Source organism: Schistocerca serialis, chromosome 5 (assembly GCF_023864345.2).
Source record: "Schistocerca serialis cubense isolate TAMUIC-IGC-003099 chromosome 5, iqSchSeri2.2, whole genome shotgun sequence".
NCBI classification, from domain to species: domain Eukaryota; kingdom Metazoa; phylum Arthropoda; class Insecta; order Orthoptera; family Acrididae; genus Schistocerca; species Schistocerca serialis.
This window is the reverse complement of record NC_064642.1, coordinates 757,509,936-757,535,718: the sequence shown is the minus strand read 5'-3', so window position 1 is coordinate 757,535,718 and position 25,783 is coordinate 757,509,936.

The window sequence follows — 25,783 nt, the reverse complement described above, 5'->3', positions numbered from 1 at the left end:
TGATGAATTTCGTCGTCTCGTTTGACTCTTGATAAATTTGAAAACAGAGCGTTTTGAGACCGTTGAGAATGCTTTTGTTATTTTGCTTCACAAAAGTTTCGATTAATACATTAAATAAGGAATGCGGCAGGTTGAAATATTCAGTGAAAGCATCAGCACAGAAGTCTGAGACAACTGAGATCTTCCAGTTATCTCTAAAGAAACATACAGAAATCTTCTTAGGAGTAGTGCCCTTCATACGAAATCTAAATGCTGTGTAGAATGCATATATATATATTTTTTTTTTTAAAGGAATTTTAAATGGTACGATGCGACAGATTCTTTGAATTTTATGAAACCAGAATTGCTAATCCGATTCAGGTCAAAGCTCATCTACTCAAAATTTTGCAACTTCATTAAATTACCTGCCATTGTGCTCATCATAGTTGAAATGTTGAAGGTTATGAAAATACTAATCATTCAGTGGAGAGCGAATGGGTGGGACTTTGCGAGAAAAAATGCTCCGGCTAACAATTGCTAAGGGCATAAGGCTGTGACGGAGTGTGGGAACTTGAGAGGAATCATTTGTCCAATGTTACTACATACGTTTTGTCGACCTGCCATACAATGTTGCCATAATGCGCAGTGGACCGGCGGCTATAATATAAATCACACACAAAGTAACAAGCTTTTGTGAAAGCACTTTACAGATCGTTCGTAGTCAGTTGTATTACAGATATGCTATTAATTTACTTATCAATTGAATACACTCAACACAACACGACTTCACCATACTGCCTTAACGCCGCAGCTATCAGATGTCTGAAGTAACAATCAGTTGCAGATACAAGACAGTACACTAATTTTATCAACATACATGTATCAGAATTAGGAGGCTGAAGCCTAGAAAAGCAATTACACTGCGTTCGTCACCACAAAGCCATTCTGTTAATTAGTAAATAACTGACCGATCATACACTACATACAATAAGAAACTAACAAGTACAACGTATTTTGCCTGTTATCCATCAGGGTATCGCTTTCTTCAGAATTACCAAAAACAATAAAGGACATGTAGAAATACAGTGCCTCAACATTACAAGAACACTACCAGACAAATCCGTACCTTGTGCTTATATTTACACTTTGTTGGTAGAGAGGGTTGGAGAGAAATCCCGCTAACGTTTTGTGACCATGATTAAAGCTAAACAACACAGATAGATTATCGTGAAACAAAGGAAAGAGTTACGTCTGAATAAAGTAGTTTTTGAAGTCCCCAAAACATAATTCATTGTTTCCAAAAGATTCAGAAAATGCTTGGAAAATAGTTGCTAAAGTTTTATAATAATTACTAATTTTTGTACAATTTTATCCCGTTCCTTTTTTCTTTTTCTTTTTCTTACACAATTTTAGTGTGACCTGATAATTTCTTTTTCTTATGTTCATCGCACAGTGATCAATAACAAACCACAATTCACTTACACTTATGTTATGTTTAGTCAATCTGACTGTACCTGTATTTACACAGAGGATGCTTGGTGCAACTTCACGCTTTCACCACTTTTTGCTGAACTGCACGATCTGAGTGTTGCGCCTGGGTATCAAAGCTGTGGGTACCGTAAACACACAAAATAGGCGACCAGCGGCTGGAGTATCGGAACCGTTCGTGCCTTTTACTTGAAACTCACAGTAGTGTCAGTTTCTGTTCTGCTCATTGCATTAGGACCTACGTTACAACAGCTTTCATTTAATTTATAGCACAGCAGCTCACCAGTGCAAGGCGCACACACTCGTCATTTATCAGCACTGGAAGACAAACAAGTAAGCATTCCCAAGAAATGGATCACCTTCTTCTCCTGTTGCTCACTGGAAGAAATGGGGAATGAATTCTCGCCTCAATCCCGAACTCCTGCCAGTTTCAATCTTCTCTTTGTCGCACCTAACTAAATCATAGCGACAACCAAGGCTCGTTTTTCTGATGATACGTAACATTACGTATGCCGTAATCACTGGGGTATTAATAGTATTTTTTAAAAACCAGACACTATAATATTGGTTTCCTTCATGTATCAGTACAGGGTGAAAAGTATTTAAACCGACAAACTCTGGGAGGTTGTAGGGGACATCAAAACAAATATTTTTCCCTAATGTCATTTTTTCCTATGAGGATTATTTAAACCGGTGGAGGCCGTACTACGCTCGTCAGTTGTTCGAGGCCGTATTACGATCTTCAGTTGTAGGCAACTGCTGTCCACCGGCATAGTAGTGCATTATCTCTGTTTACTAATGGAACGATAGGAAAAAATAACATTAGGGGAAAATATTTGTTTTGATGTCCCCTACAACCTCCCAGAGTTTGCCGGTTTAAATACTTTTCACCCTGTACTGATACATGAAGGAAACCAATATTCTAGTGTCTGGTTTTTAAAAAATACTATTAATACCCCAGTGATTACGGCATACGTAATGTTACGTATCATTAGAAAAACGAGCCTTGGTTGTCGCTATGATTTAGTTAGGTGCGACAAAGAGAAGATTGAAACTGGCAGGAGTTCGGGATTGAGGCGAGAATTCATTCCCCATTTCTTCCAGTGAGCGACAGGAGAAGAAGGTGATCCATTTCTTGTATAGGTGGCGCAAGAGAAGCTGTCCGTTTACACTGGAGAGTGCTGGTCGAAGAGAATAACTATACTCTGTTCATCAAATGAATAAACCTCATGTAAATATTACTCTTTGTATTCCTCCGCGTTTGCTGGAACCTCATTGGATTTCGTTTCATGTGGAGCGGAAGCTGAGCTGTCTCGAATACAGTCAAGTACGGTAATGAGGAAATGTTTTTTGCTGAGCCTTACGCCGCTTTCACACTATACGGTTTTGACCGTACGGCAAAAAGCCGTACGAGTTTTAGCCGTGCCTGTGTTGCTTTCACATTACACGGCTTTTTGACGTGACCAGTTGTTGGTGTCTATTCAGTTTGCTTAATGTGTGTATCAAGATGAACCGTAAACGAGTTGTTGCTTTGTGGTTGCTTCATCGTCGCCGCAAAAGAAAAGGTCGTCTTTTGTGGGTACACCCCATTAACCAGAGAAGAGACGAAGTGGGTTTATTTTATACACTCTTTGAAGATTTGAGGAACGACGGAAATAAATTCTTTAACTATTTCCGAATGTCTATTACCTCGTTTGACGAATTACATAGAAAACTAAAGGATGTGTTACAACGACAAAACACACAATTCCGCAATTGCATCCAACCTGTTCAAATGCTGGCTATCACGTTAAGGTAATTTAATACATAAAAACTAGTTCTGTTTATTTACTTATTTATTTGTGTTTTACATTTTTATTACGCTCAGATTATGAAGTAGAAAAGTCAATATCAATATCAGCAGTTGAAACCAAAGAGTTTGTAGCAGGACTGACTGTACTGTCACTTTGTGGCGACAGGCTCTCTGCAAAAACGTTGTAGAACTGCGTTGTTGATGGTGGGCCTTCATGGCTACTTGTGGAAGGCGAAGGGTATGGTGGTGGCACTTTATTAATTCGTTGATAAGAACTGCGACCTTGAGAAGTCTGTAATGGTTGTTCGAGAAAAGTAGTTGGGTTTGGTGCAGCTGGAGGAGGACGAATCTGATGCGTATGGTAAGAGGATATTGGAGCAGCATTTTCCATAGGTGAATAAGAATAAGCTTGAAATCTATTATTATAGGGCATGGGAGGTGTGTAATGGGTAAATGGAGGAGGTTGAGCTGTCAATATATTTCTCCTTTCATATATATTTTCTATAACTTTGAGGACTCCCATCTGAAACTGAAGATAATCCTGTTCATCAAATTTTTCCAGATGAGGCTTCAGACTAAGTAAAAATGACATTTTGCTGCAAGGTTTGTCTTCTTCCAGAGCTCGTAATATTTTCATTTCGATTGCATCAGGTTTTCTATGTTTTCTGTTTGTATGGCACTCGCTTTTGGATGTTTGTTGTGTGGGTGCTGTATCAAATGGCCCAGAAACATTCTCAGTATTTTCGACGGAGCCCTGCGTTTCTATATCTTCTTCCAGTCTGGCGGTGCGTTCCGATTGAAAACTGTCCTCCGTCTCTCGAGCATCATACAGCTTTTTTAGAAACTGCAGCTGATCAGAATATACATACTTTTTCATTTTCTTTGCTGCTGAGCCACTTTTTTTCGCAGCTTGAATTTTTATGTTTGACTTCACAAAGGAGTCTCGTAGATTGGTCCACCTCCGTATTACTTCTATACCTACATCAAAAGAAAACAAAACTGTATGAAAACATTTTAATTTTGTATAGAAAAAAGCAAAACTGTAACAAAAAATGTCCACTGCAAACTAAATGTCACTGATTTTTTTTCGTTTTGTTCAGGTATCTGGCAAGCGGTTGTTCCTTCACTGACTTACATTTCCAGTACAGAATTGGGATTTCTACAGCAAGTAAAGTGGTTAATGATGTATGCACAGCAATTTGGTCATCACTGCGGGAAGAATGTATACAAAGACCGACCAAAGAGGTATGGGAATCAATAGCGGCTGGATTTGAACGTACTGCTAATTTCCCCCACTGCTTAGGAGCGGTGGATGGAAAACATATCCGTCTTACTGCCCCATTTAATAGCGGATCAATGTACTTCAATTACAAAGAATACTTTTCTGTGGTTCTGATGGCTGTAGCGGATTCCAACTACAGGTTCATTTATGTCGACGTAGGAAGTTATGGCAAAGACTGTGACTCTTCAGTGTTCAGACGGTCCAGTTTATGGAAGTCAATAGAAAGTAATTCCCTGGAATTTCCAGACGTCCAATGTCTGCCTGGTACGGAAGGTCCAAAAGTACCCTACTTCTTCGTGGGAGACGCAGCATTTGGCCTACACACGCATTTGCTCCGGCCTTTTGGGGGAACAAACTTGACAGTTGAGAAACGTGTATTTAATTACCGTTTGTGCAGAGCAAGGAGGTATGTGGAATGTGCTTTTGGCATCCTCACCAATAAGTGGCGGTTGTTTCACCGACCTTTAAATGTTCATCCAGATTTTGCAGTAAAAATGGTTAAAGCTTGCATTGTTTTACACAATTTTGTACGTCAGAGAGATGGATTTATAATTGAAGACACCACATCCTTCACTGGTTTGGAAGACTTAGCCCAAGATGCCAACATAAGAGGAGGACTGACAGCCAACGCCATAAGGAACACTCTTTGTAAATATTTTATGACAAATGCTGGAAGCGTGTCATGGCAGATGTCAAAGATATAAATTAACAAGCCTTTTCCTTTTTGTAGATTGTTTGTGAAAGCCTGCGACTGTATAGTAAATAGTTTTCTTTATAAATAAATTACTGCTACCACTCACGTTTTTAATCGTTTTGTTTATATTTTGTACGACGCGTTTCGGGAAATAATTCCGATCTTCAAGTGCGTTTTTTTCTCTAAGTTTTCATTATGTGTAGTGTTTTTTTATTTGTGAGGTCTTGTGCGTGTTTCTCTTATAAATTACAGTAAAGAAAACAGAATGCAAGACCTGACACATAAAAAGACACCACACATGATGAAAACTTAGAGAAAAACGCACTTAAGGATGGGAATTATTTCCCGAAACGCGTCGTGCAAAATATAAACAAAACAAAAAAAACGTGACTGGTAGCAGTAATTTACTTATAAACAAACGATTTACTTTTAGAATAAAATTTATAACGTTAAATAAAAACTGTTTAAAACGTATTAAATGTAATATTAATATATTAAATAAATACTTACCAAACGCATTTTTATCTTTGTCTTCCATCTCATCAAAATCTTGCTTCAGTGCTACGCAAACTTCCCGCCAAGCATTCTTTGTAGCAATACGATCTCTATACGCATCTAGAGTTTTGTCCCACAGAACAGGTCTTACTTCCACCAAGGTTATCAAAAGTTCAGTATCAATTTCATCCATTCTTCTACACTTTTCAGTAAACAAGAATAAACACAAATGAATAAAACGACACTACAACGAACTAGTCGACGCCGTACGGCTCAAAACCGTCCAGTGTGAAAGCATGCACTTAGTCACGTAGGCCACTGTTGTCGAACTTGCCGTACGGCGACCGTCTGTTGTAGTGGCAAGACACGGCTGCAGCACGGCACGGCAGCGGCATTTTGCCGTCGCCGTATAATGTGAAAGGCGCCATACATTTCTTCACACCTACAGCCGTACGGCTTTTTGCCGTACGGTCAAAACCGTATAGTGTGAAAGCGGCGTTACGCGTACATCGATCCACAGATAAAACGAGTCAACAGCTTTACGGGAGCATTTAACTTGGGACAGCACTGGCCAGCCATCTGGTCCAACTAACCTGCAGTGATGTGAGCAGTTGCAGTGTAGACGTAAAAAGCGACGAGCAGAGAACAATAGAGCCTTGAACGTCATTTAATTTTTAAACGGAAGGAAATAAAGGTAAAACTAAGGCGATGCGCTTCTTAGGTGATCTGACGGAAAACATAATATGCTCTCGATATCAGCTAACATTGTATTGTAATTAAAAACAAGAGTGATGAAAATTCGTGCTTTAACAAGGGTAATTTTTCTGCATGAACTATGTGCGACGTAAAAGCGTACTATTCGGATTTCACCATGTAGTTAAACATTGAAGCCAGTGAATGTGATACAGTCAGCCACCTTGTAATCTCTAAACTCATTCCGTACCGGACTCCGAGGAATATGTTTCAGTAGTGCTACGTTGATAACGAGGGGTTAGTAACAGAATCCAAAGCCACCAAAAAATCCACATTTCCTCCTCTTCTTTCATCAGGTGCTGTTCTGCATTTCGCCATCGTTCGGCAGTGACGTGTCACAAAGCTTCGTGCACTACTTACAGTACGTTTGGCAGCTTTAATGTCTTGTTACTTCTTTCGACAGATCCCCTAACTTGGCTCCAGATCAGTACTCTTCGGTTCAGATTGCAGTGCGAAGGTGACAACTGTAAACATGCAGTATTTGTGCAGTTTGCTCGACGCCGTGCAAATTATTGTTTTTCATGTTTCTACGACGCTTATCACTCTGACTCGTGTGAGACCACATGTGTCCTACAAAACAAAGGGCATATTCAAACAAAGAGTATTTGATTTTTCATTTTTCTCCAGAAAATTTAACAGTGTAATGTTTTTTTTTAAATTCAACAATCTTTAACGATCTTTTATAAAATAAAGAATGCGTGTTTGCAATGAAAACCAGAATATGCGTGTGATATGTAATTAGAAACTAGAAGAAGTCTTCTTGAAAAAAGTGATGGTGAAGTATGTGATAAATACTGTATGTTTGATGAATTTCCTATGTAAATGATTTAGCTATTCAAATCGAACAAAAAAAAAAAAAAAAGAAAGGTATATTACGACGGGTGCCAAACCGCCGACCGCCAGTACATTCAGCTGTCAATCAGTGCCGCTACCGATTACGTCACGCATATAGTTACAGTGTTTTCTCTTAAATTTAGTATAAAATGTTCCTCGGAAAACATCAAAGCTGATGTTTCTCTGTGAAAAACATTAAGAACAGCTTGTTTCTAGCCATTGACGGTGCTTCACTACGAAGAAGGAAGCAGTGCCACCCATTTTCACGGTACGTGGGATTGGCGAGATAATCACAGTACATGTAGGACATGCAGAGACTGTGACTATACACGATTTTGGAAATAAAAATTACGTAGCTAATGTATGATTAAGAAACACATTGATGACTGATAATACATCAGAATGTCTTAAAGTTTCATTTACAGTACCATACTAATAAAGATATCTAATACATAAATCGGACCTTATTCCTAGTACGCTACAATACCTGTGTACAGTGTGTAAACTTTTAGATGGCAGACCTCTCCCTAGTTCTGAATCGGCAGAAGTCGGTAAACGTCGGAGGCTTCGGGAGGCACGCAGTTTCGACTGCTGCCAACATTACGTAGCTGTGTTGTACAAGGTAGCCATTGTCGTCTGCTTCGTTATTGTTTTGCGATGTACTGTTCTGCGTGGTTCTATATACTTTTTTTAACACGTTTGCGAAACGTGTTGCGAATAGTGTTAGTAGTGAAGAAATAATAGAAAAAAAACGTCATGCCTGACGCGGCACTTTTTCACGCATCTCGATGTTTACCACGTCGTATCTCCTGAATTATATGTCGTAAAGAGACATAAATTTGCCGGCGCATTTACTGATATATGTGGATACTGTATGCGAAGTATGTTGCGATTAGAGTTAATAGTAACGAAATAATACATTAAAACTTCATGCCTTCTGCGGCAGATATACGGTATGTACTGAGAAAATGTAGTAAGCGACAACCTTTTTCCCTTTCATTATTTTGTGGGGGGTGACAGCGTGAAAAATTTTCCTAAAGGTTTGAAATTGTATGTACGAGAGCTACGGCTGCAGACCAATCATCGCTTCTGCGTTTGTTTACATCAGGTTTATTGCTATGTCGAACGAAGTTTTTTTTATTGATGGACGCTTGCGAGCTGTATCGTGTCCTACGTGAGCGACAGAAGCGAACGACAGCGAGCGACTTCTTGATACACGACACTCCATCGACAAACAGCAGCATCAGGCGACAACCTTGGGTGTCCTGCGTGCGAGCGACCATGTGGCGCTACAAGATGGCTGCTTAGAGCCAACCAGCTGTTTCTATAAAACGGCGTCCTTAGCCTGTAGAATACTGTAGCTGGAGAGTTAGGCTACAGAATTAGGTTTACTTAAGAAAACAAAGCGAAAAGGAATGCTGTGCGTGAAATTTACAAAGGGAGGAATCTCCATGGAGAATTTCTTAAGTATCGTCAACTAGAAGATCACCAGACAAATTCTTCGAATGCACAAGAATCAACAGCGGAGCCATCAATAAATTTAAATGCGAATGTTTTTTACATGATCAAGAACTTTTAACAGCCAATAAGTGCAGAGGAATGATTATTACATGACTAACTACGCTAAATACAAACATAAGCACACAGATTGATAACAGTGAACCAAAGCTAGTTGTGGTGTTGGGGTAATATATACGCTTCATCGCAATGTGTGTGGCGAAGGTCGTGGGTTCGATCGTGGATCGTTTTTACATTTTTACTGATTCAGTTACAATTCTGTATACTAAGATTATTGTATACTGTTTACATTGCACCACGAAGTATATTTTTAAGGTCTTGCTAGAGAACTTGATCTTCACACTTATTTCACTATATTACACACATTTAATTCCTAATAAATTACGACCGATGACCTCGCTGTTTGGTCTCTTTGCCCAAAACCAACCAACCTAATAAATTACAATGAACCATGAAATTTTACAGATATTTGATGTTGTGAATGCAATTCATCAGCAGTCAGTGTTAACGTCAAGCATTTCAATTACTCTAAATAGTCTGTACAAGTAAAGCTTCCAAAATTTTGTAAAAGAAAGTCAAATGTTTTGTGTAATGATTTGTCTAAAACTATGAAATAAAAAATGTAAGGGAAACGTTTGGTGCACCTCATTTTCTATTCAAGATTTCGAGCACCATTGAAAGACATGTAGAACGTTTCTCTGGTCTACTTATTTCTTATACACAAACCATTTCATTAAATATTTGACTGATTTCTTCCATTTTTGATTTTCAAGTTTTATTCAGAAAGCATGATCTTACTGACTTCTCGTTTGCCTTCCTAATATACTTGATTTGAATGAAGTCTTTTTGACATTTAAATACCGCACCAATGTATCTTTTTATGTGCAAAATAGCTACGTCTTGAACAGATGAAATTTTTGACACATCATTTACAGCAGCTTTTTGTGAAATATTTCAGTTTTTCCTCAGCCTATTAATTAAGTTTTCGTTCATTACCCTGATTACTTTCAAGCAGTTAAATATTTTCATGCCGAACTAGACCCCATGCTGGTCACTTTGATACGCCGTTTACCTGTTTCCCTCCCGTTGTTTGGCTATGAAAATTTGGAGAAAACCTCAAAGCGTAATTTTTAAGGAGTCTTGTTTTCGCTCTGCTCAAGCGTTCACAAAAACGTATTGAGTGTCAATCATATGATGAAATAGTTCTTTCTGCGTGCTTTTATTTCCAAAATTCGTCGTTTCGATATCTTGAACATTTATGAGATATGACGATTTTTACGACCACTTGATTCCCGAAGCGCTGGAAAGGTTAGGACGCGCCGTGAGCGACCCGTGCGCGGATATAACAACCAATATCTCAAGAATGAAAAGAGATATCATTACGGTTTCAACTTTAAATACAATTTAGATATATTGGTTACATTTTATATGCAATAATGTATGGCCTTAAATGAACTACACGAAAAGTCTACACAATGTGATTTTACCTCTGCAAATTCTTAAAAATTTCGTGCAGCGATATACTCAATTTCGTGCAGCACAGTAACTATGACGAATAACGAAAATAAATTCTGACCTTTATCATTTAAGGATATTAAGCTATAGGTTGCGGAAGAATCAAATTTTTTTACCGAATAGTTTTCTTAAAATAGGATTTTAAGTAATTCATAGCTGCCGTCGCGTCCGCTCCACTGCTTTGCCAAGAAGACACGTGGCTGTCTCTCTCTATCGCGCACACTGCAGTGACAAGATTCAAACACGTTTGAATTCAAACGTCGCCAGTTGCAGCGGGAGACAGGCAGCGACACAGACGTCACTCACGTAGGACACTTCCGTAACTACACCTGCGGTTGTGTTTTGTCGCCTGAAGGTGTCTCATGCTGTCACTCGCTTCTGTCGCTCACATAGGACACAGCCTTAAGACATGGTCGAGGAGATGCTGACGTAATCCAGGCTCAGGGCTGCCAACCCACATTGGGGCACTGGTCGACGCCAAGCGTGTCTTGAAACGATCGACTGCTGTGGATAGACTTCATACAGAAGCAAAGTAAATTTCTGAACACTTATTATAGAGATGTTTCTGTCAGATACAGTACTCATTAGTACCATGGAACACAACACTACACAACAGCGTTACTGTTAGCGTCTTCATGGTGCTACAAATGCTAGGTCCCTGACGTCGCCAGTATTGGCGAAAAAGAAGACAGTAGAATCGAAGTTGTGTGTAAGGACCCGATGTGTGGGGGAACCGGACTTCGAGATCATTTGACTATTGTAGCGCTAATTATAAGTGTTTATTGAAATTTTGCATTTTTCTTAATTTCATACCATATATATTTGAGTAATGATTGTTAATGCCCATAGGCCAATTACACCATTTCCAAAACTTTCGTTTCATTAAAAGGCTACGACAGTTTCACGTAGCCGTGGTCGGGGCCTGTATACTTGGCGCCTATATGCTCTGCCCACATTGCACATTGCACATTGCTCCTCTGTCCTCCAACTGCCCGTCCCTACCCACCTCAGACCACATGCAGGCACAGAGCCGGAGCAGTCTGACATATGATCCAGGTAACGAGAAAATCACTACACTCGTATTTTCTGCAAGTAAGCTTGGCCAGTTAATTCACTTTCTCGTTCTTTATGAAGTACTGTCAATACTTTCTGTTATTTGGGATCCATTTTAGAGTTGCAGGGAAAATTAGAGGTAGAAATTAATAAAAGAATTAACCGTGGAAGGAAGGTCATTGGGATGCTCAGTTCAATCTTAGGGAGCATAAATGTAATAAACCGAACCAAAAAAACCTAACATAAATCGATACTAGAGGGCGTAGTTATGCCTAGAGTGGAGACTTGGACTATAAATCTGAAACACCTAATAAAAACTGCAAGCAGTAGAAATGGACTTCTGGAGAAGATTTACAAGAATTTCTAGAACAGGGAAAGTAAGAAAGGACGAAATAATAAAGAGAATGGAAGTAAGTGAAAGGATACATGACGTGATGGACAGAAGGAAGTTACAATGGTACGGGCATTTAAGAAGAATGGAGGAAGCCAGAATTCCGTAAATGTTCCAGGAAAGAAGAGAAGAGGAAGCCCTATGACCATCTGGCTCGAAAATGTACGATTAGCAATGAGAAGACTTGGCGACAGGAAGAAGATACGTAAGATAGAAACATCTGGAGGGCCATCCTAAGGAGACAAATTAAAATCTAATGTAAAAGATATAATAATTTCAGGGTACTTGTTATGATGGAGAAAAACTGTGGTGTCACCGCCAGACACCACACTTACTAGGTGGTAGCCTTTAAGTCGGCCGCCGTCCATTAGTATACGTCGGACCCGCGTGTCGCCACTGTCAGTGATTGCAGACCGAGCGCCACCACACGGCAGGTCTAGAGAGACGTCCTGGCACTCGCCCCAGTTGTACAGCCGACTTTGCTAGCGAAGCTACACTGACCAATACGCTCTCATTTGCCGAGACGATAGTTAGCTTAGCCTTCAGCTACGTCATTTGCTACGACCTAGCAAGGCGCCATTACCAGTTTATATTCAGTGTAATAATGTCTAACAAGAGCGATGTTCTCCAATTGTGGATTAAAGTTAAGTATTCCAAGAACTACGTTCTTTTCTTTATAGGATAATTCCTTTACCTTGTTCCAGACCTCACGCCAATCTGCGTGAGCTTAACGCGTGCCTTTCGGCTACCTCCGAGTGGCTTGGCTGTCTTGCCACGCCACTACAAAAACCTTTGTACAGATGAAAATCTCAATAACTAAGTAATAATGAAGTATTGTAGCACAGTAAATGCTGTATCTCGGCTTTTATGGAGTATAGGCCTTATTTCTAGCATGATATAAGGAATGCACCATCGCAGTCACACAGCGGTTGCAATCATCTGACCATGTATCAGTAGTTATAACGCGTTTTTTTATGACGCGTTGCGCTGACAGTTCAAACCAAATATTGCGTACACGAAATAATACCACTTAGAAGTAGCTGATTTGATTAATTATTCTGCGAGTTTCAAGTATCTCAAGTTCTCTAGTCTTGTTCGCAATGGCGAATTGGACTTTGTACGTATTATAGCAAGTAGGCTTTACATAATTACAACAATTAATAATTATCTCAATGATATGGCCGTAATGGTGGCTGAACAGATTACATCCAAGTTGGCTAATTCTGATGATGAAACAAATTCCCCGACATGTTAAACCTACATATCTGGCATTAGTGTCACAAAAAATGAAAAGTACAATGCGATATTATTATTATTGTCATCATAAGCAACTTACTCATTTCCGTACGTCTATACACATAGACACAAGGAGGAGAGCAGGTAAGAAAGTGACAGGAGAAGGAAGAAAGACAACAGAAAGAAGTACCTGACAGCGAAGTTTTCTTTGCACAGCTTTCAAATCAGATTCATCAGTATTTCAATTGATGTATTATGTGAGTTTCCCCTTCGTAATAAAAAAAGTGATGTTCGAGTTAACCATTGAAACTGTGCACGTAAAATAACTAACAAAAAATACTATGTCTCTTCACTGACACCTTTACTGAGGCACGAAAATGGTGAAATCAACTGTAAATACCCTTCATTAAATTAAAGTGTCCGTATATCAGAAATATTTAGCATAACAGATGGTTACTAAATGTTCTCCATTACTAACGTTAAATTCTTCTACCAAAAGATCTGGAACAACGTATTACACTCGAGTGTTATCTCACAGCGTCCCTCCTTCCGGGCAAAGTCAGCGGAAAAACTCTGAGAACAAACAATGCCGCGAGATCTTCAGACTTTACTGGGTTCATACAAATGTTTCAATTTGGGCTGAAACTAAGTCTTTTACTGTGTCGTTTCTTAAACATAAACAGTTAACCAAATATAAATTTTCTACCATATTTAGCTTCAAACATACACCATTGTTTCTTTCTGTAAAAGAATTTCTTCATTTATGTCATTTGTAATGGAACTTCTAACTGGAATGCACTGGTGATGATTGCGTTGCCGGCGTCAGAAAGGTCACTGATGACTGCAGCCAATGGACGGGAAAAACAGACCGGTTAAAGTCCACGCCAGTGTTTTAGTTCTGAATAACCGTTGTTTTTTTGGTATTTGTTTGGCCTCTGTTATAACAGATGTTTTCTTTTTTCTACTAACAACCGAGTAAAAACCGGAACCTAGCGTAGCAGCAGTGCTAAAATTTTCCATTTTCAAATAAATCTTTTTTTTAAAAAGGAGTAATTTTTATTTACAAAATTTTCAACGGTTTCAAATATTGCGACCTTATAGAAAATGGGAAAAGCGATCAGTGTCGAGAGAAATGAGCAACAAACACGTGACATAATAATTGGTACAGCATTGTCGAGGGAATATTGTAGTCTCCCTGTTGCCAGATGTCGTGGCTCAAGGTAAGCTTATAAGCGCAGTGCACAAGACCCCTCCCCACGTGGCGTCTACGGTAGTTTCTCTGTCTTCGCCGAACGTCTGTCGTATTGCAAAACAGCACGAACGCTAGTCTGGAAGTATTTTTATGAGGTGACGTGGCAATGAAGTATAATGTCTGTCATTTCTATGAAGTAATAAAAGAGGAAGGAACTGTGGTAACAAATTAAACACTTAAACAAATTCATTCGTAGTAGACAATAAAAACAGCAAATGGCTGATCTTCTGCCTGTACGTACAGAATATGCCTTTATCTGCTTGTAACCCTCGAAAACGGCCAAACGAATACGAGAATCAGAGTTCTTCAGCATCAATTTTCACTCTTTATCACTGACTATTCGTAATGCACAAATAGTGGTATGACTCCCGATTACAACATGATTATCAAGCAGTATAATAACATTTGAATCAGTAGAACACTGGTGATTTTCTGTAGTATTCAACTACTTACCGCTTTCGAGAAAAACAGCGAGTGGACTAAGTCTTCTTTTGTTTGCCTATTTCTTTCCATATTTTGATTCTGTGTAATGACAGACTGAGAAGGTCAAAATTTTTCACTCTTGCCCGCTCTCTACGTTTATTACAGGAAAAAATAAAAATTAAAAAACCGACAATCGGTTATTTCAGAAACCGGATATTTTGCACGGTTTCAACTGCCAGGTTAAACTGCTGTGGAAATATATACAGGGTGATTCAAAAAGAATACCACAACTTTAAAAATGTGTATTTAATGAAAGAAACATAATATAACCTTCTGTTATACGTCATTACAAAGAGTATTTAAAAAGGTTTTTTTTCACTCAAAAACAAGTTCAGAGATGTTCAATATGGCCCCCTACAGACACTCGAGCAATATCAACCCGATACTCCAACTCGTTCCACACTCTCTGTAGCATATCAGGCGTAACAGTTTGGATAGCTGCTGTTATTTCTCGTTTCAAATCATCAATGGTGGCTGGGAGAGGTGGCCGAAACACCATATCCTTAACATACCCCCATAAGAAAAAATCGCTGGGGGTGTTATATCCTAGCCAGTAATGCCACCCGAGCCCGCTGCCAAAAGGTTGGCAGCATCAAAGTCCGGACGCCGTCCGCATAAGCAGCGCCAGCGAGACAGGAAATCGCCGCAAGTCTGCGCGCGCCACCGCTGGCTTCTGGGTTCTTAAGCGCTGGAGTCGCGAGCGCTAGGACAGTTCTGTATTCGCCGCTCAGTTGTATACTCGCCACCGAATTGTGTACTTGCTAGTCAGTTGTGTGTTCATCGCAGCAGAGCTGTTGTTTGTCGTCAGCCGACGCTGACCTAGCCGCTCCGACTCGAACTAGACAGATTTCTGTAGACACGGAGTTCACTACTGTGTTGCTGTATCTTCGTTAATAAAGATAAGTACCGACTTTTATTTAATCAGAGTGTTTGGGTTTTCCTCTTTCTGTTCACTGTTCCAGCGGACCGGTCGGCCCGCTACTAAAAGTGTGGCGGTGACCTCGTAAGCTGTTTCTACAGCGAATTGCTTGTCGCTACGAACGCCGCCACAAAAGTAAGATCAGGGCTTCTTGGAGGCCAGTGATGAAGTGCTCTGTCACGGGCTGCCTGGCGGCCGATCCATCGCCTCGGGTAGTTGACGTTCAGGTAGTTACGGACAGATAAGTGCCAATGTGGTGGCGCTCCATCCTGCTGAAATATGAGTTGTTGTGCTTCTTGTTCAAGCTGAGGGAACAGCCAATTCTCTAACATCTCCAGATACTGTAGTCCAGTTGTAGTAGCCATCTTAGCATCAACTGACGCGAACGCCTAGTCAACAGCGCCTCAAGCGAACAAATGTACAACTAAATGAAACTTTATAGCTCCCTTAATTCGCCGACAGATAGTGCTTAGCTCTGCCTTTTGTCATTGCAGAGTTTTAAATTCCTAAAGTTGTGGTATTCTTTTTGAATCACCCTGTATATTTATATCCGAAAACCGGTTGTTTCAGGGATCCAGACACGATTACATTATGACCCAGCACCCACCATCGGAAGCCAGGATCATCCAGGAAATGGCATTCGGAATCAGTGTAACAAACACCTCGAGTCCGCTCAGGAAAGGATTCCAGGTAATGATGAAGTCCAGATTTGGCGAATTACATGAAAATATACACACACGCGAATTAGAGTAGCTGCAGACACAACAGACACGCGTGAGCAGAAACGTAAGTTCAGTTTCTCTAATTAACTAATCAACATCATTTTACATCGAAATTAATTAGGAATTCTTGCGAGTTTAACGTGCGGCCGGAATATCATTTCACGACCATATCAGATGCAATCCTTGCACAAACTATGTACAACCCGTAGACAGTTTTATATCGTTTGTGTACCATATTGTCGAATTTTGAACACCATTTATTTTTGTTCGTTGAACGTTAAGATTGCAGATGTTTGCACCACAGTGCCGACAACAGGTAAATTTAAACAATGGCACTGAACAGTTCACAGTCTATGTTGCGCCACGCTGCCACGATGGCCGGCATATTTGGCGCTAATCGTCTTAACATTCTGGACGATTGTGCGTGTTGTCAGCCTTTTCGCAACATTTGGTACCATTCACAGGAAGAAGCGAAGACATTGTAGTGACATCAGTCAGTGTCCATCTCCGCAATATTCCAGCGCTGGTAAGTAAAATTACTTCCTTTATCAACGGGCTTTTCCAGTAGGCGAAATAGTTATTTCGCATCACCAACGTTTCACCTTTTATTCACTTTCACTAAGAGCTCTGAATGTACATTGGTACGTTATTTCTGTTTTGAACTGCAATTTCCTTAACCTTTAATACACTCCTGGAAATTGAAATAAGAACACCGTGAATTCATTGTCCCAGGAAGGGGAAACTTTATTGACACATTCCTGGGGTCAGATACATCACATGATCACACTGACAGAACCACAGGCACATAGACACAGGCAACAGAGCATGCACAATGTCGGCACTAGTACAGTGTATATCCACCTTTCGCAGCAATGCAGGCTGCTATTCTCCCATGGAGAAGATCGTAGAGATGCTGGATGTAGTCCTGTGGAACGGCTTACCATGCCATTTCCACCTGGCGCCTCAGTTGGACCAGCGTTCGTGCTGGACGTGCAGACCGCGTGAGACGACGCTTCATCCAGTCCCAAACATGCTCAATGGGGGACAGATCCGGAGATCTTGCTGGCCAGGGTAGTTGACTTACATCTTCTAGAGCACGTTGGGTGGCACGGGATACATGCGGACCTGCATTGTCCTGTTGGAACAGCAAGTTCCCTTGCCGGTCTAGGAATGGTAGAACGATGGGTTCGATGACGGTTTGGATGTACCGTGCACTATTCAGTGTCCCCTCGACGATCACCAGTGGTGTACGGCCAGTGTAGGAGATCGCTCCCCACACCATGATGCCGAGTGTTGGCCCTGTGTGCCTCGGTCGTATGCAGTCCTGATTGTGGCGCTCACCTGCACGGCGCCAAACACGCATACGACCATCATTGGCACCAAGGCAGAAGCGACTCTCATCGCTGAAGACGACACGTCTCCATTCGTCCCTCCATTCACGCCTGTCGCGACACCACTGGAGGCGGCCAGCACGATGTTGGGGCGTGAGCGGAAGACGGCCTAACGGTGTGCGGGACCGTAACCCAGCTTCATGGAGACGGTTGCGAATGGTCCTCGCCGATACCCCAGGAGCAACAGTGTCCCTAATTTGCTGGGAAGTGGCGGTGCGGTCCCCTACGGCACTGCGTAGGATCCTACGGTCTAGGCGTGCAACCGTGCGTCGCTGCGGTCCGGTCCCAGGTCGACGGGCACGTGCACCTTCCGCCGACCACTGGCGACAACATCGATGTACTGTGGAGACCTCACGCCCCACGTGTTGAGCAATTCGACGGTACGTCCACCCGGCCTCCCACATGCCATCTATACGCCCTCGCTCAAAGTCCGTCAACTGCACATACGGTTCACGTCCACGCTGTCGCGGCATGCTACCAGTGTTAAAGACTGCGATGGAGCTCCGTATGCCACGGCAAACTGGCTTACACTGACGGCGGCGGTGCACAAATGCTGCGCAGCTAGCGCCATTCGACGGCCAACACCGCGGTTCCTGGTGTGTCCGCTGTGCCGTGCGTGTGATCATTGCTTGTACAGCCCTCTCGCAGTGTCCGGAGCAAGTATGGTGGGTCTGACACACCGGTGTCAATGTGTTCTTTTTTCCATTTCCAGGAGTGTATAAAGGGAGTGGAAGGACTTGACGCGTACACTGACCATTTCATTTCAACATATTTATTTGCATCATAGATAAATCATTAAGAGAAGTACAATATTCTATATAAATGGTATAATGGCTTGTTTACAGCATTTAGTCTTTTCTTCTTAACAGTACTCATTACATGCTGGAAGTGGTGCCTTATGCAACTGATAATCATTTTAGCATCATTTTATTTTATTGTATGCCAGTACAGACGTAACAAATTACAAGTAAGCCCATGAACTTCCATCATTATAGGACTAATAACAGTAAGATTCCATAATAGCGGATTCCTTTAGAAGATTCAGTTTTCGTTTGTACGGGCACGCCCAGTTACGAGTTAACAGGTGTAGAAACGTAGTTTGTCCGCTGATTTGAGCGAGCGAGCGCAAGACTACCTTCGTAACGTACGCGCCGCGGCCTGTCTTTCTCGTAGGTTTCTTGGTGGACCACGGAAGTACGATTGCGGTGAACCTAATGTTTCGGCCTACTTCAAAAATGGTTCAAATGGCTCTGAGCACTATGGGACTTAACATCTGTGGCCATCAGTCCCCTAGAACTTAGAACTACTTAAACCTAACTAACCTAAGGACATAACACACATCCATGCCCGAGGCAGGACTCGAACCTGCGACCGTAGCAGTAGCGCGGTTCCCGACTGAGTGCCTAGAACCGCTAGACCACCGCGGCCGGCTTCGGCCTACTTAAGATGGCGGACATCGGCTGCAAGTTTGTGATATAATGACCGCTCCCTTTTCTTTTACCTCCATAGTTATGGATGAAAAATATATCTTTGATAACAACAGCACAACACCACAACGAACTGTGCATGCTTCATCATTGACATCCGTCATCTTGCGTTCAGCTTAGAAAAATAAGAATAAATACAGAATTAATCACAATTACCTAAAACAACTAAAGCTCTACACTAGCTGGGACCCAAATATATACATTGAAGCGCCAAAGAACCTGCTACACTTGCCTAACATCGTGTAGGACCCCTGCGAGCACACAGAAGTGCTGCAACACGATGTGGCAAAGGCTCGACTAATGTCTGAATTAGTGCTGGACGGAATTGACATCATGAATCCTGCAGGGCTGTCCATAAATCCGTAAGAGTAGGAGTGGGTGGACATCTCTTCTGAACAATACGTTGCAAGGCATCCCAGACATGCTCAATAGTGTTCATGTCTGGGGAGTTTGGTGGCCAGCAGAAGTTTTTAAACTCAGAAGAGTGTTCCTGGAGCCACTCTGTAGCAATTCTGGACATGTTGGGTGTCACACTGTCCTGCTGGAATTGCCCAAGTTCGTCGGAATGCACAATGGCCATGAATGGATGCAGGTGATGAGACAGGAAGCATACGTACGAGTTACTTGTCAGAGTAGTAACTAAACGTATCAGGTGTCACAGATGACTCCAACTGAACACGCCCCACACCATTACAGAGCCTCCCCACTTCATCACTACCTCGGAGATGCTATGTCCCATCGCTCGTGCGCCGACTATAACACCACGTTCAAACTGACTTAAATCTTGATGACATGGCGCTGTAGCAGCAGTAACCGATGTAACAAGCGCGCCAGACACTGGTCTGGTATTTAGTATTCCGATTTAATTGGGCCAACGAAATCATTTCTGTTATACCGATAAAGCATACTTCGAGCAAGATCTTTAGTAATGAAGATTCTTTCTTGTGTTTTTTCAGTTCAATGAGGCCACTGTAATCCTGGGACTTCCGCCCGTGTTCATTAACGGTTTTTCTATTGTGTTCCACATGTAAGTGCATGTTATGGTTTTTTAGCACTTTTGTGCACACGAGAGCAGATAAATTGTGCAAGCTGAACATTTTACCTTAGACAGTCCCTGCACTTTTTCTAGTTTAAATGACTTTATGCGTTATCCATTGTGAAAATTTCCTTCATATTCCACACCAGAGCTCACGGGGAGCATACTGATTTGTAGAGTGTGACTGGAAACAGCAGATAGGGTTTCTTTTGTTTTAGAAGGGTAATAACTACAGCGTATTCCTAGTCAAGCAAGGAGAAAAGAAATGTTGGGGTACACAGTTGTTTGAAAGCATACAGGTTTCAAACATATGGGTCAAATGCATGTGGTTGAGGGGGAACTGTTTCTTTCAGGAGTGCCAGCAGGTGAGAGCAGAGATAGCGCGAGACAAGAGGGTTCTGTCCAAGTAGAACAGGAGAGAGCACTTTTTTTTGAGTCATCAGTCTTCTGACTGGTTTGATGCAGCCCGCCACGAATTCCTTTTTGTACCAACCTCTTCATCTCACAGTAGCGCTTGCCACCTACGTACTCAATTATTTGCTGTACTTATTTCAATCTCTGTCTCCCTCTACAGTTTTTGCCCTCTACAGCTCACTCTAGTACCATGGAAGCCATTCCCTGATGTCTAAACAGATGTTCTACCATCCTGTCCCTTCTCCTTGTCGGTGTGTTCCACACATTCCTTTCCTCTCCGTTCCTGTGCAGAGCCTCCTCATTCCTTACTTATCAGTCCACCTAATTTTCAACATTCGGCTGTAGCGCCACATCTCAAATGCTTCGATTGTCTTCTGTTTCTGTTATCCCACAGTCCACATTTCACTACCATACAATGCTGAGCTCCAGATATACATTCTCAGAAATGTCTTCCTCAAAGGCAGGCCTATGTTTAATACTAGTAGACTTCTCTTGGCCCCATATGCCCTTTCTGCAAGGGATAGTCTGCTTTTGATGTCCTTCTTGCTCCAGCCGTCATTGGTTATTTTGCTGCCCAGGTAACAGAATTCCTTAACTTCATCTACTTAGCGACCATTAACCCTGTTGCTAAGTTGCTACCCGTTCTCATTTCTGCTACTTCTCATTGCTTTCATCGTTCTTCGATATACTCTCAGTCCATATTTTTGACTCATTAGATTGTTCACGCCATTTAACATATCATGTAATACTTTTTCACTTTCATTCAGGATAGCAATGTAATCAGCGAATCGTATCATTCATATCATCTTGAATTTTAATACCTCTCCTGAAGCTTTCTTTTATTTCCATCATTGCTTCTTCGATGTACAGATTGAACAGTATGGGGGAAAGACTGCATCCCTGTCTTATACACTTTTCAATCCGAGCACTTCGTTCTTGGTCGTGCACTCTTATTACTCCTTCTCGGCTCTCGTACGTATTATATGTCACGGGTATCTTCCTATAGCTTACCCCTATTTTTCTCAGAATTTCGAACATCTTGCACCATTTTACACTTTCGAACTCTTTTACCAGGTCTACAATTCCCATGAACATGTCTTAATTTTTCTTTAATCTTGCGTTCATCATCAACCGCAGTCAGAATTGCCTCTCTGCTGCCTTATCTTTTCTGAAGCCAAACCGATCGTCATCTGGCACAACCTCAATTTTCTTTTCCATTCCTCTGTATATTATTCTTGTCAGCAATTTGGATGCATGAGCTGTTAAACTGATTGTGCAATAATTCTCACACTTGCCAGTTCTTGCAGTCTTGAAAATTGTGTGTATGATATTTTTCCGAAAGTCAGGTGTTATGCCCCCAGACTCGTAAATTCTACATACCAACGCGAATAGTCGTTTTGTTGCCACTTCTCCCAATGATTTTAGAAATTCTGATGGGATGTTATCTATCCCTTGTTGTGACATTATTGTTCATATTTTTTAAAATTTTTTTGTAAATATTTTATTGAAACTGTTAAAGCAGGAATAGAGACATCTTGTTTGAAGCGAAATCGATATTGAAACTCTTTGATAAGATTAAAATGAATGTACATATTAAGAAAAAGGGTGTAATATTTACTTTTAAATATTGTAAAGATATCTATTTGTTATAATTATTAAATGTAAAAAGGTGCTATAATGTAATTATGTATGTAATAGTTACTGGCCCTCACTTAGGGCTGTAACAGGTATGTGTAGGATAAAAGATGGAGTAGTTCCATCAGGAACAGAAAGCTATGTAAGCGTAGGAAAAGGTGGGAGCGGAAACGATTGGCGCTCTGGTCCCGAGTATACCTTACAGTCCAGTATCTGATGTCGGAATCTCTGACCATGATTTAATCTAACAGAAATCTTCCTGTATCACCCAATGTTTTCCAGGTATACCTCCTCCTCTTGTGAGTCCTGAACAGAGAATTCGATACTACTAGCTATAATTTATTCCAGAACTCAATTAGTCTTTCTCCTCTCCTATTCCTTGTCACAAGCCCATACTCTCGTGCAACTTTTTCCTCTACACCTACCCCTACAATTGCATTCCAGTCCCCCATCACTATTAGACTTTTATCTCCCTTTGCGTATTGTATCACCCTTTCAGTATCCTCATATCCTTTCTCTATCTCTTCATCTTTAGCTTGCGACGTCGGCATGTATACCTGAACTATTGTTGTCGGTGTTGGTTTGCTGACGATTCTGGTAAGAATAACCCTATCTATGAACTGTTCACAGTAACACACCCTCTGCCCTACGTTCCCTGTTCGTTTGCTGTCGATTCTGATAAGAATTCCTCTATCTATGAACCGTTCACAGTAACACACTCACTTCCGAACCTTCCTATTCATAAAGAATCCTTTTTCCGTTATACCATTTTCCGCTGCTGTTGATGTTACCCTATACTCATCTGACCAGAAATCCATGTCCTCTTTCCATTACACTTCACTGGCCCCTACTATAGCTAGATTGAGCCTTTGCAGCTCCCTTTTCACATTTTCTAGCTTCCCTGCAACGTTCAAGTTTCTGACAGTCCACGACCCGACACGTAGAACGTTGATTATTCACGACTTTTCTTATGGTCACCTCCCCCTTGGCTGTCCCCTCCCAAAGATCCGCATGGGGGTCTATTCAGGAATCTTTTGTCAATGGAGAGACCAACATGACACTTTTTCAGTTACAGGCCACATGTCCTGTGGACACACTTTATGTGTCTTTAATGCAGTGGTTTCCATTGCCTTCTGTATCCTCATACCGTTGATCATTGCTAATTCTTCCGCCTTTAAGAGCCGTTTCCCACCCCAAGGGCAAGAGAGTGTCCTGAACCTGTGTCCGCTCCTTCACCCTCTTTGACAGGGTCGTTGGTTGAATGAGGATGACTTCTTATGACGGATTATTAATAAAAAATTAAGCGGCGGTGGGTTTAGAACGCGAGACAGAGGACGTTTGGATTAATATTTAAAGTCGCTACCCCTAGACCACGGGTGAGAGTATAAACTCATTGACTTGAAGTCATGAACGTAGTATCATCTCAGGGCGCATATCCATCAGTCAGTTGTCAGCATTCAGGAGAAGACAGTAGCGAAGGTCAGATTTCTGAACAGCAAAGGAATGCTCAATAGCGTCAACTGCAGTCTGGTGGTAGAAAGGCAAAAAACGATCCTTTGCTAGAATTGATCAAAGAGATGAAAATTGACAAAATAAATGAGGAAGGAATACTAAAAGATATTGGAAGAATTAGAAGAAGAATAAGAAGAGTTGAAAAGGAAACAAGAGTATTTGAAACTAAAAATAATACAGTGGTTCAACAGCATTTCTGAACTGCAGAGGATAATAAGTGCACTTACAAGCAAGGTGAGCAAGGGAAACAGTTTGTGGGGATCTCTTGCATTTAAGAGGAGAGAATTACTGCATTAAAGACACGTTTGGATGAGTCAGAGAAACAACAAAATTTAATGAAAGGAATAGAAAAAAAGTAGAACAGTATTTCGTTGAAGACTAGGTTATATTAAACATAGTAGAAATGTATAAAATGCATATTTAAACCATCATCTGTTTTATTTTAAACCCAAATTCTATTGGTTTTGGTCATGGACCATCTTCATAGATACTATCCAAAGATACAATTAATTACATGTAGTATGCAGAAAATGTTAACAGCTTCTTTTAGAAAGAAGTGCAAAATAAGATGAATACTTATAGCGGTTAAAATAGTTTAAGCTACCATATTGCGTTAGTTTTTACTTAGAATGTGTAGTGTGTTTCATGAATATAAATATGTGACACAAACCATTAAAAGCAAACATCCAAATAAAAATTGCATACAGAGCAGTACCAAAGATAAAATCAGGACTTTAAGTATTACTTATACAAAATATTGAAAAGTTGATCAAAGGTCTTTAAAAGAATACTTTGGTCATATGGTATAATAATATCTCAATAACAAGTTACTTGGTAATGTACAGGACTGGACTATCTTTGGTACAATGTCATATGTAAAAAGAGAACTAAGTTGCTATCTCCAAACTATTAGGTAACATAGATGTTGCAATATAAGGTACAAAACATTATAAAAATCATAATGTTACATCCCACCATATTTACTGCATATACCTGATGAACTATATATAGACAAACATCAAGTATATCACAAATGGAGTGGTAATCATATTTTAACATTAAAACAAGCTAAAATACAGTGCTCAGAAATGGATTTAATTGTCACTCTAAGTTGTAGTAGTGAAAGAATTGCTGTCACATATTTGGAAATTTGTGGTAAGGCCTTAAGGGACCAAACTACTGAGTTCATCAGTCCCTAAACTTATGCACTACTTAATCTAACTTAAACTAACTTATGCTAAGGACGACACACACACCCATGCCCGAGGGAGGACTTGGACCTCCAATGGGAGGAGCCATGCTGACCGAGACAAGGCACCTTAGGGGGCAATGCTACCCCACACATCTGTTACATATCGACTATATTTAAAGGAAACCTTCATTTGTATATAAAGTTTCATTATAGTGCTTAATTGGAAGTTTAGTATGTCAGTAATATGAGTATCATAATGGAGAGGTGGGGAATAAATAACAACAGCATAACCAACTGTGCATTCAAATTTGGCTTTAAGCAAGACTGACAACATATGTGCATAGTATTGACAACAGATGTACATAGTATTGATAATAATGAGTAACATTCTTTAAACAATGTAAAACTTTAGATAAAGGTAGACACTCAGCCATTGAGTGTACATTTGAGAGGCATACAGAAAAAATTCTTTACTTAATGAAAGCAAGTGATTCCTAAACAAATACATACTTGCTTATGTATAGACTTAAACAAGCTAGATGGAATGTAGACATCAGGCTACAGATGACATATATAATATATCAATATATAATGGTTATGTACATAATAACATTTAACAATACACAGATTTAAGTAAAAAAATAAATATATGACCTGTTGTTCATTAAAATAAGAATTACATCTTGGGAGTAGGAACATATTTTAAATGA